This window comes from Lissotriton helveticus, chromosome 11 (assembly GCF_964261635.1).
Source record: "Lissotriton helveticus chromosome 11, aLisHel1.1, whole genome shotgun sequence".
Taxonomy (NCBI): Eukaryota; Metazoa; Chordata; class Amphibia; order Caudata; family Salamandridae; genus Lissotriton; species Lissotriton helveticus.
Window position 1 is genome coordinate 656,029,807 of NC_136072.1, and position 19,578 is coordinate 656,049,384.

Genomic DNA, 19,578 nt, shown 5'->3' on the forward strand with positions numbered 1-19,578 from the left:
TGCCTTGATTTAGAGTTTAGCAGCTAGGGTACTCCATCACGTTTGTCAAACCCTCAATTTGCCTGCCTCATTTAGACTTTGGTGGACCTTAAGTATTCCACTGATGAAACCTGTGTCTCCTGTGATAGAATACTTCTTCTGATTGTCTGACAGAGTAGGAGGTTTTAGAAGAAAGACATGACACAGTCTGCTCCATTCTGGTGGATGATATAATGCCTATTTTCTGTACACCAAAACTAGTAAAAACCAGGAGGTGAGGGACAGGAAAACAATAATGAGTCCTTCATCACAAAAAGAATCTTCCAGGGTGGGGTCATTTAGGGGAATATTTATGAGGGATTGCTTCAGGTTTGCACCACACAATGTGGTACATTCAAGACACCAACCTCTACGTCATATTTATAAAGCCACTTTGCTTGGCTTAAAAAATTATGGAGTAATGCAAACCAGCGTAAATCACTATGTTACATTACTCTGCGCAAGAGAGGCATTTCATGGGCATTGTGGTGGGTGTTCTCACACAAATCCCATGGTTTGGTACGTGTTCCCAGCTTTAACAAACCCTGGTAAACCAGGGAATGCACCAAAGGTGAGGTGTAATGAGGAGAAATATGTTTATTTCTCCATGTTTTTCCTCTATGTTTGCTGAATTCTGAAGCAAACATAGAAAGAGGAAAATGCCTCTATGGATTCTTGTTGTGCCCCTTTCTGCACAAAACAATCCTGCCTACAACACAGGCACCCTTGTACAATGGTGAAGGGGGCTTGCATTGGCGCTAGGCTGATGAACAAGTGCAGGGGTAAAGGAAAGGAATGCGCCATATTGGATATACACGGTGCATTCCTGCCCTTTCCCTCCTTGACAATTCCTGTAAATATTCCCCATAGTTTTTAGTTGATCAAAGACAAACTCCATTTCTGGGAGCTTTTAAAAAAAGAAAAATGGCTGTGAAATCTGATGCCAGCTGTACACAAACATTTAGTCCATTGAAAGGAACTGCTACAAAGATGGCCACAAGACTAGCAGTCATCTCTAAATTTGGAGGTAATATCCTTCATCATTCTAACAGACAGTACTGATTCTGGTAAATTCTAGATCAGATAACACCAATGGGTTGCAGTGGCGTACTCCACAGTTGATCTATGTTCTCTGTGGCTTAATCTAACAAACCACTTTATCAACAAAAAAAAGTTTGGGACTCCAACTAATATTCAATTAAATGTGTAGCTAAGTAACTGTGTGCACCGCTGTATGTGTGGCAACAACTTTAATTAACAACTTTACTTTGTATCTGAACAAATTACAAACAAGTAATCATTAAACCATTTTGTTTTTATTGCATTACATATTTATGTTTGGGAAAAATCACATACAGTTATTCCATTTGAACACTATTCAATATGTACAACAAAACAACCATAATCCAAAATAATATTGGAAAGCAATGTTGTTTTGACGTGACTCCATCTGTATCCATGAGTTGTCCTATACATTTAGGGACACAGACCCCTTCTTTAGGGGCCTCAAGAAAAAATATATTAAAACCAACATTAACAAAAACTGCTACCCACAGCTAATGTAACTACCAATGTTTTTCTACATCATCATCGGTCAACTACATGGCCTCACTACAATCTCAACAGTGTGGATATTAAGTTGATGGTGATAGGTGTCCACACTACATTCCACTAATTAACAAAACTGGTGTGCAAGCATCCCTTCAAACACAAACTGTCTGATATCTCATGCATCATAGAGACCACAAGCCTGTTTGGACTCTCTTCTCTTTTCATATAAACCACCAGTGGTTATTGCATGCTTTGAACGATATTGTGGGCTTGAATATGAAGGTACTCACTTTCCAGATGGAGTCTTACAGTTGCTATCTTCAAGACCCCGGACTCCTGAATAAGAATCTGTAAAATATACGAGCCTCATAAGTACAATGGCACTATTTACCCACCCACACACCTCACCATACGTATACTACAATGTCATACCTCGTAATTCTTCCTGTGTTACCAGCTTGTATGTCTTTAAACCGCACCAGAAAAAAAGACAAACCACCCAAATTTCAGGTTTGCATTGCAGAAAAGTATCAGACCCAACGTAAAAACCAATACTCAACGTGTTAACCTCTAATGAACCTTACCCAACCAAAAGCATCCGTCACGGGTGGTTAGACCCTCTCTGGTCCGCGAGTTCCCGCAGATGAAGTGATAAGTGAGGTGCTCTTACGACGGACACCAATTCTGCCCCTTGTTTATCAAAACCTTGTTTAATCTCAGAAAAACCACGGTGGCCATCTTAGTATTACACTTACTCCTCATACAATCAGTAAATATCACAAGAGTAAGTTAGTAAAAACTCCCTTAGCTTGATGCTCACTGGGTCGCCATTGTTATAACCACTGTAAACCACTTACTTGATTACTGCACTATTATTTATGAGTGTCCTCAATGCTAGAGTTCCTATGGCAGACTTCTTAGAGTGGAGTGAAATATCACCAATGTCAAATCTTTTCAGTCATAGCTGATGAAATGACACTAAGTTCATTATTTCAAAAGGGCAACACTTACCAGTGCCTTAATTTGAGATGTGGTACCCACTTCAGTTAACATACCAGAGTCAAATCTTTTAGTCGCTTAATGTCACATCAAGAAACATGAATTCACGACTTCCTGTGGTGGCCATCTAAGAGTGAGTATGAATATCGCTAATACTGAACTAATTTTAAGTCTGAGCTCGAAAGAATGAATGATTTCATATACACGGCCAAACGTCTGTACATATCAAAATAAACTTGTTCAAGTACAAACATGCAGCAGCTCAACATCCCTTCTCATAGTGGTTGAAATACAATCAATATCTTTACGGGAACAACACACGTCAAACACAATTATTACATGAGATAAACATACAAACCTCATGATGTTCATTAAACCCAATATACAACCATCCATTGCACAACCAGATTCTTCTCGTGTGTTTTTAGGCATATAACCCTAATGGGGATAACTAAATATTATGTGGCAGTTTAATCTCCTGAAAGATGTATATTCAAAAAGGCCTTATGTAGATGACACCCTACTTATACTCTCCCTATCCAACGAACCCAGCACCTCCAAAGTCAACTTTGAAGAACAGCTGCCTACAACTTAACACGGACAAAACCGAGGCACTCGTCATGGGCCCACACCCCGACGCCTAGAACGGCACCTGGTGGCCCATGCCCTCGGAACCAACCCTTACCCGTGGACCACGCATGCAACCTTGGAATCACGCTGGACTCAGAACTTTAAAATGGACCGCCAAGTCAATGCTGTCACCTCATCCTGTTTCCACACCATCCACCTCCTATGGAAGACCTTCAACTGGATTCCCGTTGAACACAGGAAAACCATCACCCATGCCCTTATCAGCAGCAGACTGATTATGGCAGCGCTCTCTACGCTGGGCTCTACATGAACCTCACCCACAAATGCCAGAACGTCCAGAATGCCTCAGCCAGACCAGTCCTCAACCTACTGCACCACTGCCACATCACCCAATACCTGCGAATGCTACACTGGCTCCCAGTCAAGAAGAGAATCACCTTGAAGCTTCTTACCAATGCCCAAAAAGCCCTCCACAGCACAAGGCCCCCCGACATGAACCACCGCCTATCATTCCATGCACCACAAAGATCCCTCAGCTCAGTCCAGCTCTCCCTTGTGACGGTGCCGCACATCAAGAAGACCAAAACAGGAGGTTGATTCTTCTCTGCCAGGCACCAACACTCTCCAAGTTCTTAAACGATCTCAAGACCTGGCTCTTCAACGAATCACTGTGAACTTCCAGGAGCTGCACGGACCCTCGATGGTCTTGAAGGACTTTCGAGACCTGGCTCCTTGATGAATCACTGTTAACTTCCAGGAGCTGCACCCCCCCCCCCCTCCCAGCACCTTGAGACACTCTTGGCTGAATAGTTGCGCTTAACAAACACCTGATTGATTGATTGTACATGATTGTACCTACCTTCCAAAAGGCTTTTGACTCAAGTACTCCTACAAGATAAATGCACAAAACATAACATATGCTCACATTCCTGGAGTGGGGGATAGAGTAACACCAAAACCAGATCGCAGACTGGGGTTGATACTAGCTGCACACAAGACTCTAGCTTCTGTACTCCTGGTTGTGGCAGCTTCAACGTCCAAGTAAAATGCACCGCAACTGGAGAAAGGAAGGTACTACCAGCAAGGCCTGGCTTGGTCCGGAATGTTGGGTATCTGGTTAGGGGAGAAAATTGTGGACAAGAAAGAGTTTGGGCCATCCTACAGAGTGCCTGTACCTGTCCAGGCTGTTAAAAGTACCAGAACTGTACTGCTTCCACCCTTTGCCCGTTGCAAAGACAAACGGTTTGTCTCCATTGATCTGATCAAACCTCACTATGTGGCCAATTCTCAACAGTAAGCCACGTGGGCTCCTGGGTAGCTACCTGCCTCCTCCCACTACTGTTCAGGAAGTTTAGATGGAAGCTTTGATAACTGAAGAAATATCCTCTCTCACACGAAAAACACCGACCAACAGCAAAGTTTATCTTCTACCTGTTGCAACTACAACAACTGTACAGACAACTAGTACAGAGAGACAAGTTTCAATTAGGAAACCTGACAAAAATAAAAATGTACCACAGATTGAGCCATCTCCCAGTTCTACAAACCTTGCTGAGCTGCCAAAAATAGATTGTACGGCCTCTGGCTACTTCATTGACTTTGATGACTTCTCATTGGATTCAACTGATCCACTGCCTCCACCACCACCACCTCTCCCTTTCAGGCTGAAAGTGCGTGTTTTCTATCTTTGGCTGAAAAGGACTTGTTTTTTCCTCCTTGGTTGCATCTTTGGATTACAATTGCGTTGCTTTTCCTGGTCCTCTGGATTGTTTGGTAACTGTCTCTTTCCTGCTTTCAAACGGACACTATCGTCCGGAACGCTCTGCAGTAAATTGGGTGAACTTGGTACTCAAACCACATGCATCATCACACTTTGAATGGACAGAACTTTCACTGTGGACATTATAGTGGTTCCAGTTCCTGAGGGGATTTTGTGGGATAGAGCATTGTGTGATGTGTATGGCCACACTGAACTGCTACCAATTCCATAATTATTCAACATTTCTATGAATGATGTCTTTACCCCTAGCATTGTTTCTGATGATTTGGACAGTGATACAGTGCATGAACTGATAGAAGGTCTAGAGCATTCTACTGTGTTTTCCTCTGATCAATTGTATGATGGTACATCTAATTATGATGACTTGGTTTTTTTTCAACATAATGGTCACTGTTTCTTGAATTAAGTCAGTGTTTCACATGCTGTTTACAATTACTCTTAATGGGAACATTGCCTTACACCATCACAGGGTAGTTCAAAAACATTTGTACAGAAGTTTGCCTATTTTTCTTTGGTTATGACACATCTGACCCTGCCTCATTATATTATAGGCTTGCACGAACACCTACAAATAAAAATACGCCAAAGACACCAAGCAGATATATTTTGCATCTTTTCTTTCCCAGTTGTCTGTTCAGGGTTTTGACTTCTGTAGGGACAGTATAGATGTAAAATATATTTGGGGAACAAGAAACTGGCAGGTTCAGGGAACTGAGGCTTTGTGTTGAGCATGCCCAATACCGAAACAAATGATTTTCCTGAGTAAAACTGTGCAACAAACGTTATGTCTTGGAATATCCAAAATGAAAGACTTGAACACACCACAAATTCTACATTTGCAAGTTTTGACAATTGGGAACAATTTACACTTTACAGTGAAGATACAATAGATGCCATGCTATGTAATGGCACATACAATTCATCTGACCCGCCATTAGAAAGGATGGTTTGTTTGGCCACTGGACATTAACAGGTGTCAGGCACGATTCCTAGGCAACACCAAGGGTTTCAAGGCTAATAGACCAGACATGTGTTATGTACAATCTAAACATTCAGTGGAAGTTCTGCCTTGATTGGCTAAAAACTGTAACACTGTCTAAAATGAAACAACACTTGTCCCTTTTGTCTGATGACATGGATCTCAGGGAATTTTTTGATTGGGTCCCCAGAAGCCACATCAAAAACGCTTCTTGTATGCAATATACAATGAAATATGGAAGGTTTCTTAGCAGGATGCTTAAAAAAGACGGCATGAAATTGACAGGGTTAATTTAGAAGAGGCGTTGGCAGTGGTCTACAATGGTATGACCACTTTATCCTCTACAATATACTCTTTTGGTTTCATAGTGTGGACGGCATAGACATTTTAAAGCAGGACATTTCCGCATTACAACATGGGCAGTCGCAATTTAGTTCTTTTATGCTATTGAGCTGGACTCTTCAAACATTACTTTTAGGCCATGTGCCATGGTAACATATTAGCACCACTAGTCTGTTTTCACCATATCATCTGAGGGAACAGCAGATACTCATGGCATGAAAGAATGCTAGAAACACGATTGTACATATTGAAAAGCTAGAGAAATAACCTTTCACCGTTGCAGAAAATCCATCTGCGGACTGGATAATCCATGGGTATATTACTTTGCCAATTTTGACATTCCACCTCTAATGGTAGGTAGATATGAAGTGTTAGGGGAAGGGTACATACACAAGTATTGGGAGTCACCTTTCAAGTATAGATGTAGAAATTGGGAAGCTGAAGTCTTTCTCAGAGGTTCTGACTGTGAGAACACTTTGATACGGTCCTTCGTCTGCAAGGACATTTTGCTTCATGTGGGCTTAAAATGCATCTTTGGCGAACCTGTCTGGTGATCTGAAAGGTTCCCCTGCTGCTGTGATTTGTTAGACTTTATGATTGTTCTCTAATGAGAGCTATATGACACTTAACAGTCAAGGCTTGGTGGGATGAACCCCAGCATCGCCTATCTGATGACAGTAAATTCCATAGTTACTTGCTATGCTCAAGTTCTGTTTCCACCTTCCCGCTGGGTTAGGGAGGCAATACTATGACCATCGAAAAGCATTTATACTTGATGCTCTGAGCAAACTGGAAGCCATAATGTTTAAAATAAAATGCGGCTTTAACATCCGCTAATGAGACATTATTTATTTATTTATTTATTTGAGGTTTTATAGAGCGCGAACATGACCCATTAGGGTATCAGAGCACTTTACAGGGATTAACATGTTACATACAGGTTAGGCATAGGCAAAATGCAAGGAATGGGGGTAAGGGAATTGACATAATAGGACAAAAGCCAGAGTTATACAACAATAATCAGTGCATTTCCAAAGTCAGTGAGAGACATGTCAGCAATAAACAAGGAACACCAGCAATTTTATAGTAGAGGACACAATGATAGCAAAGGCAGAGAGAACCAGCAGAACATTTGAAGGGGTGAGAATTGGTACACAGAGAGGGCCAAGCAGTCCAGGAGAATATGCACAGAAACAAAAGCCATGATAAAAGGCGGTATGCACGACAAAGGAGAGTTATAGGAGGAATTGGCTCATTAGGACGGTTTTAGCTTCCTGGTTTGTGATTGACAGAGTAGGTATTCTTCTGATGGAGGATGGTAGCGCGTTCCATTTGATCTCCAGGTTGCAAGGTCCTGTTCAGATATATAGGTATTACTTCATACTAACTACACCACTGCATTTTGGGGAGCTGGTCCACCATATTTCTAACATGTCCAATTCGAAGGAAATAGCACACTTTTTAAAGTCTATACGCTCTGGGTTGTTTGGTGCATTCCAGACAGTTTTCGGGGTCATTCCAACTTTCATACACTCCTTACTCAGAAGTATTTTTGGAGGTCTTGTGCTTGTCCTGGTCCTAATTGCCGGGACTGTGATTAGGTTTCTGCTCTGCAATAGATGTCCCAGCTCAAAAGAAAATGAATTGAGTCCTGCCACATGAGCTGGTGGGCTGTGAATGCATGGTGCATTGCTTCTGCACACCTTCGCTTCAGGAACTGAATGAGCATTGGTTCTTGTCCTTTCAGCCTGTCTGGCTGCACTGCATGCAACCTATGTTCTCCTGTCTGCTTTGAAAATTTGAATGTGCCCTGGATTCATGCCTTGAATCGCAATTGGTTGAGCCATTGGACATGCATGTACTGATAGACCCCTAAAAGGCCCATTTGTATGGTCGTCCCTTGTGTAGTCCATTGCTGCTGAATGCATTTTTCAAGCTGTCCTAGGATGCTTCAGCTCCTAGTCAAATGGATTTTGTCTCTGCTGACCATCTACAGGCTATGGTCCCTCCCTCGGCGGCCTCTCTGGGGCTGGATAGGAACACATTTGCTCCATGAACTTGCACTTCTAGGAATATCGTCTGTGGTTGTTGGCACCAGAAATGTTTTGTCTACCACTTGGAACACATACATAATTGGCTATTCATTTAGCGGGAATCTTTTATTTTGGCCTGAATTTTTTATGAAACGTCTTCTAAATGTACTTCATTTTTATACGTTTTAAGCAAATGGCTTTCTGTGTGCTTTGAGTTTCGAACTCACATGATCGTCTCTTTTGAGTTTAGTTTCACAATGATTTTAGATCATGGACCTTTTTATGCCACAGCTTTTTATATTGTTTTTCTGATTTTTAGATAGCTTCTAAGTTGTCCGTGTCTGAGGAGTGGGTGTTCTCTGAGGTAGGCCAATATAGAACAGACCCCTTATTTATTAGGGACACGTTTTCTTAAGTTGCCATCTCTTTTCACACAATAACCTTTTACACACATTTGCGTGTGTGACAATGTTGGATTAGTTTCTCCAAAACTGCTTCGCTTTCAGATTCTACTTCACCTAACATTATCAGGATTTCTTAAACACCATAAACAAGACCTTGTCACACATTGTGTAAATGTAGTTCTATTTTTCGTCCCCAGAGCTACATGGCTAACTATAGACCAAAACAATGCTGGCTTGCACAGAACTTGCAATGATGCTTTTCATTATAAATAAAGAAGCATTTCTGGGTTTAGGCAGATGTGAGCTTTGCTGATATTGACGATGTCTCTACACTCTTCTTGCTGACTTTATTTGCAAGGGTGTCCAGCTCATGACCATGATGGGAGTTTCCATTCTTTCAATCATCTTACCAGGGTTGGATCATTCAGTATGGGGATTCTTGGCTGTACATACAAAAACTCGCCTTTGACACTTAGGTTAGGAACTGCTTAGTAGGCGTACAACCAATTCTCTATATTGTAGGCGTACAACCAATTCTCTATATTGTTTTTATGTCTGCATATGTACATTGTTTTAGCACAGTGGTGGAACTTTTTATTCTGTACACCATTCTGGTGCTTCAAATAACTTTCATTTGCTTCTGTTTATTGATCATTGCAGCACATATATTTTATACAAGAAGGGTTCTACATCTGTTACCATGCTTCCTGGGGGACCAGGGTTGTCATGTTCAGTGGTTGCTAGAACCAACTGCTTCCTGAATAGGTTTAGGGGATTCTATGGTGACACCGTGAGCTAGCTGGTGTGCAGGACAGCATATACTTAGGGGGTGCATAGAATCAGTCTGGCACCATCCCAAAGTTTATACTGCACATAAACGTGTAGTTCCTGCCATAGTGTGGAAACTACATGACACAGAGGCACTGACGGATCAACTTGTCTGCGCAGACATTAGAGCAGCATTGGAAGACTACCTAGGGCATAACGGGGGCTCCACGCAGACACCAGCAATGGACTGGGAGGCATTGAAGGCGGTGGTGAGGGGTGAATGCATGTCAAAAAAATATGCCATTAGGCAACAACTGACACATGACCCACTGTAAAAAGATGTGTGATAGACAGAACTGCAGTCCCAGAGTGGAAATGACACACCCCATCCAGAGCCCCTGCAGGCGTTGCATTGAGAGACTGCAGATTTGTTGGACACCCTAGATAAACACACTATTCATGACTATAGATGGTGATGCATGTGGAGGAGGGCAGGTCGGGTCGAATGCTAGCGTGTCTCCTGAAACAGGAGGCCTCACCCTCCCTCTCCCAATTCTGTCCCGGAAAAAAGCAGGCCGGACAAGCGTAGTAAAGCAAATGGTTATGAACTAAGAACTGTCTACATATCTGGCGACACTGTATATGAAACCACCTGGCAAAGATTGTGGCCGGAATGTGGGTTTTCAAGCAGATCTTACCATGCTGACACTTACAGCAGTAGGCAGGGCAGGATTGGAAGCTGCAGTAACACGTGAGGGTGGGAAAGATGCTGGGTAGTGATGGCTTCCTTTCTGAATTGTATCAGATTGATGTGCACATCTTCACGGATCACCTACTAGAGGTGTATCTATAAGCTGCACATAGCAGCAGTCTCCCTTTATGCATGCAAAAAAACATCATTATTATGTTCCCACAAGCCAGATAAGGACCTGGCAGAAATGGCCTCATGTAGACCATTCTCCATGCTATATGGAGACACGATGATCTTAGCCCAGGCACTTGCCGAGAGGCTTCAGCCCAAGGTGGGGGAGTTAGTGCACAAAAATAAATGCAGGTTCATCCCAGGGGAGAATACCATGATGAACCTGTGGTGTCTTAGGCACCTACTACACTCTTTGTAGGATGCCCAATGGGGTGGCACCCTAGTAGCCCTGGACAATGAGAAGGCATTTGACTGTCTGAGTTGGGACTTCATGGTTGAGGATATGACTGGGATGGGATTTGGACTCCAAATCTTAAAATGGGTGCGACTCCTATGTACAGGTCAGATGGTGAGACTTCACACTGGCAGATGGATATCACTGGTGTGGGTATTAGAGCATGTTACCAGGCAGATTTTTCCCATGTCACCACTGCTTTTTGTCCTATCATTGGAGCCTTTGGCCATGAGACTGCAACAGCCACTACAACCTTGGGGCATGAGAGTGGGGAATATGACACATATTGCATATATGTATGCAAATGATAATCTGGTGTCCTTACCCAAACAAGAGGAATTGCTACCAACACTGTTCAATAAACTAGCCTTGTTCGGTTTGGAGAATGTCAGGCCTAAGGGTTAACAAGAAAAATACAGTGCTTTATCTTTGTGCAGCCTGGGCTGGTACCCCTAGTGCTGACCTCCCTGAGTGGTAATTACATGGGAATCAGGTACATTTCACTATCATGGCATCTGGGTGATGGATGAATTGGCATGTGATCACCAGCTTTACATGAAAATGATACTGGAGGTGCTCCCATCCTCCATCGCATTCCGAAACAAACTTCCCCTCTCAATGATGGGACAGGAGGTGTTTGCCAAGAGGGTTCTATTTCCCAGATGCCTCTAGGTGCTCCAAAACACACTGCATCTGATCCCCGCTTGAGCTTTCAGGACCTAGACAGACTCTTAATTACCTTACTGTGGGCTGGGGACAGAAAAGGGCCCACTTAGAAGTACTGAAACTGAGCAAAGGGGACTAGGTCTGGTGGATCCTGAGCTTTATTATATGGCCTTGTAGTTGCAACATCATGTGAAATGGTTCTCAAATGAACCCAAACTGGCAACACATCTCCTGAGTGGCACGATGGAAGTTCAGTATACTGCCTGTCTGCCTCATGTGAGGTCTATGACAGGCTGCGGAGTGCCGGTGGTGGTGGTGGAGCAGGTTGCAGCAGTGTGGGACAGGGTAATCTGAGTGCTCATGCATCTGCCATTTAGCAGATCCCTCCAGCTGGACTGACTGCAGCCGTACTGACAGATTAGCGGCATGATGGCTCTGTGGGTCTGGACGACAGGGAGCTTCATCCTGATGGGGACTTATATCTGGCAGAGGTGTTCATTACCTTTTAGGAAGACTGGAAGACCTTTGGGAGCACAGAAGGACAATGTCTGCAGTTCGCGAAGCGTGCACGAGATCTGTACAGACTTCCCAATTGGGCCACTAGTGTTCCCACTTCTAGAGATACTAATGGAGGGCGGACAGTGAAGACAACTGACTACCAGGTACCATCAGGTGTGAACTGCAAAAAATTGCTAGTAATGCCAGGTTTAACCTCACCTACTTTCATTATTTAAACCGGACATACATTACCCCTGACAGGCTACATGAGATTTATCATAATCGATCCTTGGAGTGCCCTTGATGTAAGGAATCAGTTGCCACATCCATCTACATGACATGGATGTGTAAGATGTTGAAGAGTTACCCGGAGGAAGTAACCTGAAGACTGGCACGAGTGACTGGGGTAGATAACCAGCTGATGATCCAGCACTGTTAGCTGGGCATGATCCCTAGAGCCAAGAAGAGTGCAATGCGTTATAGATTTACACAGTTAGGTCTACTACCAGCAAAGAGGAAGCTTGCTGTATGCTGGGTGGCCAGTGCCAGGCTCACAACGGTGTGGTGGCCACAGGACATGTTGAAGTGGGCACTGGTGAAAGAGATATGCCTCAAAAAGATACAATAGACTAAAAGGTGGAGGAAGACCTTAGGGATTGGTCAGACCTGCTCCCCTGCTTTGCAGATATAGTGGATTAATTGGAGGCGGATGGTCCTCAGTGATAGCTGGGCAGTAAAGGAAGGAATGGCTGATGAAGAATGATGGATCACACATATTTTATGGATAAAGGGAACATGGTTAGAGCTGGTAGGGGGGAATCTTTCGCCACGCACTAGAGTGGGTAGCTTCTCCCCGGGAGTGGGAGGTTCTGTGGTGTGCTTAGGGGACGTTATCATTAGTTCTTAACATGAGTTGTAATATGTTAGTATGGTACAGGTTGGATTTGAAGCAATAAGAAGTTGACCTCAGATGTCTTACAAAATTAGAAAATTAGACGCACTGTTATGCAATCATACTGCACTACCTATTTACAATCATAATAAATGTTTCTGTGTAAATGTTGAAAATGCAATAAAAACATTGTTTAAAAAAAAAAGAATAGAAGGCAGAGGTTCATTGTAATTTCAATCATGGATTGTGCAGACTAGCAATCCGGCAGTATTATTTGAAAGACCACTTCCAGAAACCCAAAGTCTTTGGCTGTTGAGTCTAGCCCAGACGGGGCAATTTGCCCCTATATGTGGGTACCTCCTCAGATTGAATATTGCATGGGTCTTCCAAGGTCACTATGTGAGCTGTGTGGGCCGAGTTAGGAGCCCTGCCTGTCCTACTGTGACAGCCATGGCTCAACTCTAGCTGCAGATGCAGCTGAGGAGGAAGAAAGCATGGAAATGCATTTTGATCATTTATGCTGGCAGGCACCAGAAGCTCTGAGCATGGCTCACACCTGGCTTCTCCTCGTCAGCACAAGCCATAGGAGCACTTGGCAGCCAATGTAACTTCTAAGACATACACCAAACAATTAAGGCTCTCTGGTGCTCTGCTGTGGCCAACTGCCATGCATTTAAGTTCTCTTCTAGACCACAACCCATTCACTCTATTAATATAGCAACTTATAGAGCGTATTGCTGCACGAGAGGGCATCCTGGGCGAGTCACGTCCACCATGAATTCTTTTGAAAGGCACAGGGTTATCACTGTTGCTCTCAGTCTGCAAACCCCTTTCACAAAGGACCTTTATCTGTGTTGCTTTTCCAATGCTCTAACCTCTTCATGTTCTAACTACAGTGCCATTGCAGTGGGTCTCTCATTTACTGTGATCCCAGCAATGGACTCCATTTGTAGTCTCTGCTCTAAAATAAGAATCTGCAGAATACCATAAATCATGACTGAAAACTTAAATAGCACTTCCATCTAGCAGTACCTGAAGATCACTGGCCCAAAGCAAACCGACTCTATGCAGACCTAAAGAGGACAGGTCATGTGTACAAAATGTTTTAATTGTGCATAATATTCATACATTCCCATACATTTAAAACTTTGATGGCATCTAAAGAAGACACATAACTTTTGACAGAATGTGATTCGCTGTACTTTTTGGTGAAAAACAAAGCACAAATGCAGTTTTCTAAAAAAAAAATATCTTATCTTTATGTCTATTTTTGGAACTTCTAAAGCAGAAAGAGTAAGAGTAGGCTGGAAAAATTGTTTGACGCTGACATGATGTGTGATCTGCAGGCTACGAGATCGAATTCAAGCAAGATTTACCCATTCATTCTTTTATTCCACCTCTGATGAACTGAGTAGCATGCAACTTGATAACAGTAACCCCTATTATTTATAGTACTTCAAAATGATAAAAGTGTTTAATGTTAATAGCTTTTAAAGTGCGCAAATACCAATCGGTGTCTTGGAACAAGTGTCCGTTATGAGAAAAACAATGCAAAGGAAACAGAGACACAAAAGTTTACAATAGGAGCATAAGAGCCAAGTTGTTAGCTCTTTCATAAATTTGAGCAGATTAGACTGTGCTCTGAGATGGTCAGGCAAATAGTTCTACCATTTAGAAGTAGAATAGGAGAAACTCCTTTCTTCCCAGTGTGCTTTAAATTCTGGGAATGATCACTAGCCTGGCCGTTCCTGACCAAAGAGCCTGAGTAGGAGAATATCATTTAAAGATGATTCTTGCCCTAATCAGCAGCCTATGCAGTTCCTTGACAGTTTGGGAGGCTGAACCGTATCTTGGAAGGTTTCTCAACACTTGGGCTGTCCGATTTTGAAAAGCCGTAAACTTGAATATGTTTGATCAACTGAGCGATATAAGCAGTAAACAGTAATGGACTTAGCGGCGATCCCTGAGGGACCCCACACAGAAGGGTGAAAGAGGCAGAAATGAAATCCTCTAGAGCTACTTGCTCTCTATTGAATAAAAAAGATATCATAAGTTTCGGGGCGGAGCCTTTAATACCAGGCCTGTCAAGTATCACGCATAAGGTGTGACGCTCACGCATTTCAGTGCGGTGTTCCGCATCACCGCACTGAAATGCATTGTCACGCATTCATGCCACTCTGAGACTCTGGCTAGGCAGGGTGCCAGCGCACGCTGTGCAGGCTCTACTGTTCCCCGCAGACGTGCTGCCAGCTGCAGCTGGGCTCAGTAAGTTAACAGTTAAATTTCTACCCTCAGCTCAGGATTGCCTGCGAGTGCTACAAAGTAACAAGGGGTTGCGGGGTGTAGGGGGTCGCCTGTCAGTTTACCCGCTCTGTTATTTGTACTGCAAATAAACCTGCAACTTTTCATCCCAACATGCTTGTCTGTGTGTCATTTGGTTGGGGGGGAGGTTGTGGGCAGAGGCGTACCGATGTCACTACTATGTTGCAGAGGAGCCGTGTCCGGTCGGCGCGCATTCTGTGACAGGATGTTGAATTTTCGCCTGCCAGCCGGGCCCAGAGTTACAGGTCTTCACTTCCCCCTGACCTTGACATGTTCTGATGCTGTGCCCTGCCCAGGCAGAGCCCAACTTGTGCCCCAGACTCAGCACGCCAGCATGATTCTCATAGTGAGAGCAGGTGGCACAGACTGAGGCAGGTTAGCATGGCTTGCTCTCTAACTCTCGAGACAGGCTAGAGATCCACGTGGTGCCAGTCCACCAGCACCTCTCCGTGGATCATTCAGACATCCGTCAAGAGATTCAGGTAAGTCTGATATAAATGTATTAATCTTCTACTGATGACATTTGGTATGTGTGTTACGAATGAAGCAACAGCCTTTATTTTCACAGCGCAGACTCGTTATGTCAGAGATAAGTCAGGTGATTAATGTTCCGCTGGAGAGAGGTCAGAGTTTTATCTAGTGGCACTTTCAGTTTTCATCCTAACCATTAAGTAGCCCAGAGGGTTAATATGCTTACAGCAAAGAAAGTCTACCAGCGTATTGTATTTTATTGAACTGTATTATATGTGGATAGCTCAGTGGGTTGCAGCTTTTGTCAGAGAGATCCATTTGTTACATGTGGTTCAGCCACACCTGAAGCTGAGATGGTGGGGGGTGCTGATTTTTTAAGAAATTAAAAAATAGCTTTAAAAGCACCTACTGCACAGTTCGAAAATCTTGTTGCTCAAATGAGTGTGATTTCTGATATTTGCCTATTTCCATGGACTTAATTGCATGATTTTGGTCGTAAGAAAGTGGCACACGTTTAGTCATTGAATGACTCTCATAAATCCACGGAATGTATGAAAATGTCACATAAGCAATCTGAAACATTAGCAGCTATACTCAAATGGGTGTAATTTCTGCTATCTATATGATTCCCTCATCTTCATTGCTTGATTTTGCACATGAGAAAGTGTCACTCATAGTCCTTGAAATGTCACTCATAATTACACTGAAATTTTGAAAATGTCACACATAGTAATCTGAAACCTTGGCAGCTATGTAATACCAACCATTTCAAGATGGTTGACTAACAGAGAGTGGTCAACCATATCAAATGCAACAGATCCAACAGGATCAGGTCCGCATTGCCATCACTATCTACAATGACTCTGATCTCTTCAATGGCAACAGCAAGGTCAGATTCTGTGCAATGATTGGGTCTAAACCTATACCGTGGGGGGGGGTCAAGGTGGTTGAAGGTTTCCAGAAAGGTTTTAATGTCCCTATTCATGGCGTTTTCGAGGATCTTGGCAGGTAGTGGAAGGCGCAAAATTGGCCAGTAATCCTTCACCTCAAGAAGGTCAACCGTGGGTGGATTCAAAAGAGGCAATATGGATGCTTTCATCCACACAACTGGAAAACAGCCAGAGGTAAGAATCCTGCTTAAAAGCAGAGTAAAATAAACGGAGCTAATCTTCGATACTGGATGAAGCACCTGAAGAGGGCATGAGTCCGAATCGACACCCGACTTAATGGTTTAGGATCAGTAAAACGAGCTATTATTAATGGATTGACCTGAATCTACTAAAAACATAGCGAAAGTAATTCAGTTAAAATAAATACATCTTCTTTGCAGTAACAATTAAATACAGGACCTGCTGGTAGCTGGAAAATTAATGTTCTATTGCATTTTGGCATTTCACATAATTGAATTTTGGTTGCACTGCTAGCATTTCATTCAAAACATCAGTTAGTTTTAATTACATAACAAGCAAAGCTTTCAACACTCCTTAGTTTTAATCCGTCAAGCTTTAATGTTATACACCAATTCATTCAGCAGTACAAAACAAATACATTTCAAATCAATTTCATGAAAACCGGTTTTAGCACTAAAATATTTAAATTTGGACACATCAATTTATATGCATGTTTGTTCGTTTAGTGACCTCTTGCTTAAGTAATGAAAAAATATAAGTCCACGCATATTTAATTATTTATGTGTAGACAATTATAACAATCTGGTGAAAGGACAGCTTTTGCTTCACTGATGTTAAATGGTAGTGTAGGTTAGACATCAAACGTAAACAAAGTGTTCGGAACGTAACTTTTTTATTTCTTAGTCAAAACCGAAAAATTACATTCTCCTTTTATTGTTTCCGCACATGAATATACCCATATTGTTAAAGGAATTTATTTCAATTTAACACCCTTCAATTTCCGTCACAAACTAGAGACCTGCAACACCGTGGTTAATCATCCACAACACCCTTATCCATCTGTGTATTAAAAGAGAAGTCTAAGGGGCTCATTAGTATGACCGGCGGACTTTGTGCGCCTGCCATAGCCCAGGGAAATGGGACTGCCCGCAATGCATGCGGCAGTCCCGCACATACCATTAGGATGCCCCCGTCACACTGGTGGGCCCATCCTGCATTCTTGACATTGAGGCGCCCGCCTCAATGCCAAAATGGCATGTCGTGCCGCCTCAATACCAAAATGGCATGTCGTGCATTTCCATGCACAACAGACGCCAGCGTTCCCCGTGGTCCGATTCAGTCGGCAATATAGGTCAACCATCATACCGAGGTTGAGCCCCACACCATACCGATCCAGTTGAATACATCGATTTTTACTGACACAGAGGGGACGCATCATTACCCATTGATCTGATTGGGACGACGCCGAAATTAACTGTGTCACCGCCCCGCGCTCTCCAACTCTCTTTATTTTCTCTATCAAATTATGGACTGCTTATCCTAACGTTCTTACAAACCAATCTGAGGACCATTGCAGTGATAAGACAGAGCGCCAAGTACAACGGTTGCCCGCCCGTTTCCCTGTCCTGAAGAAGACCCCACGGCAAGGGCTCAACTAACCCTGCACTATTCAGAGGGTCGAAACGTCGACAACGTCCGTATAGTCAACTCCTTCCCCACATTTTTGACATTAATTGCTTTATTGGAGTATGACATTGTTGTGTATATATTGGCACAGTGAATCATTCTATGTGTAATGAAATGAAAACACAATTGTAAATTTTTGGATATTTCTTGTTTTTATTGTCACAATTTCTCCATCACACCGTCCTCACTTAATCACCTCCTCCCTCCCCCCTTTGGGCACCGTTCAACCTACTCTATGCATTAAAAATGTTAATGTATTTGATACATTGCTCCTCATTGTGAATTAAAACAATGTTGGATTCATTTAGTGTTGTCTAATCTTCCTCAAAGTTTATAAGTATATTTGTTCTCCCACTGAGACCCCTTCCTTTCAGTACTTCAATACCAAAATGGCATGTCGTGCATTTCCATGCACAACATTGCAGGCACCGCGTGGTGCCTGCCATGTTGTGCATGGATATGTAGGGGGGTACAATAGGTACCCCCCATGTGCAACCCCCACACGCACAAACACCCTGGGGGCCCGCAATGGGCCCCCAAAGACAAAACCGCATGCCTTTCCATGGAGGAGTCCCCACCATGGAAAGGCCTTCCACCGCCATGATGGTAAGGCAAGGCACTGTCACCATATTCTTGGGCTTTTCCGCCCGCTAGGCAATCGGGCGGATTTCCTACCGGTGGAAAAACGGCGGACAGTCTTCCCGTCCGCCGGGGTCTCCCCCCCGCATCGAAAATTGGCAGGGGAAAAGTCATGCGGTCGGTGGATTTTGCCGATCCGCCCGCTATCATAATGACCCCCTATGTGTTCCTTTCAGTTTCCTTAACTAACACTTTATGTAGCTGTGGTAGACATGTAGCCCACCAAAAGGTGTTTGAAAGCACAGGGCAGGCATCCCTAGTATGTACATTTTACCACACCTCAGGGGAGAGTAGAAGTAAAGTGCACAAAAGGTGCCTTGTATGTCGTGTCTGTCCAAAAGGATAGTCATCAAGGCATGTGCTCCTTTGACATATGTGGAACGATGAAGCACTTACAAGCCATGAACACTGCTGAGTCCTCCCAAGTGGAAATGGAAGAGCAGCAACATGATGAAGGGGAGAGGGAAACACTTCCATCACAAGTACTGGTTTGTTATTTCTTCAGGTCAGATTAACAAAACAGTCATTTCTCTTGCTATGAACCAGTACCTCAAAGCTTACGTCAGAAGTTTGATAAAGTTCAGACAACTAGGTAAACAGTTCAATGATAAGAAATGTATTTAAAAAAAAAAGAAGAAAACCTAAAAAACAGTATTGTGGTCTGCTAAGGATGGGTTGAGTACAGGCTCTTTGCTCAACCACTTCTTGATATGGCTGGAGGCTGTATATAAATGGGGTTTACTGGCTGCAGTGGCTTGGGCACAGAGAGATACTGTAGGCAATACACACTGTGGTGGGGAATAGCAACTTGGCATGGGTTGGTCGAAGAACGTGGCTGAATGTGATGTCCTGCCCCCAATCCTCCCTGTAC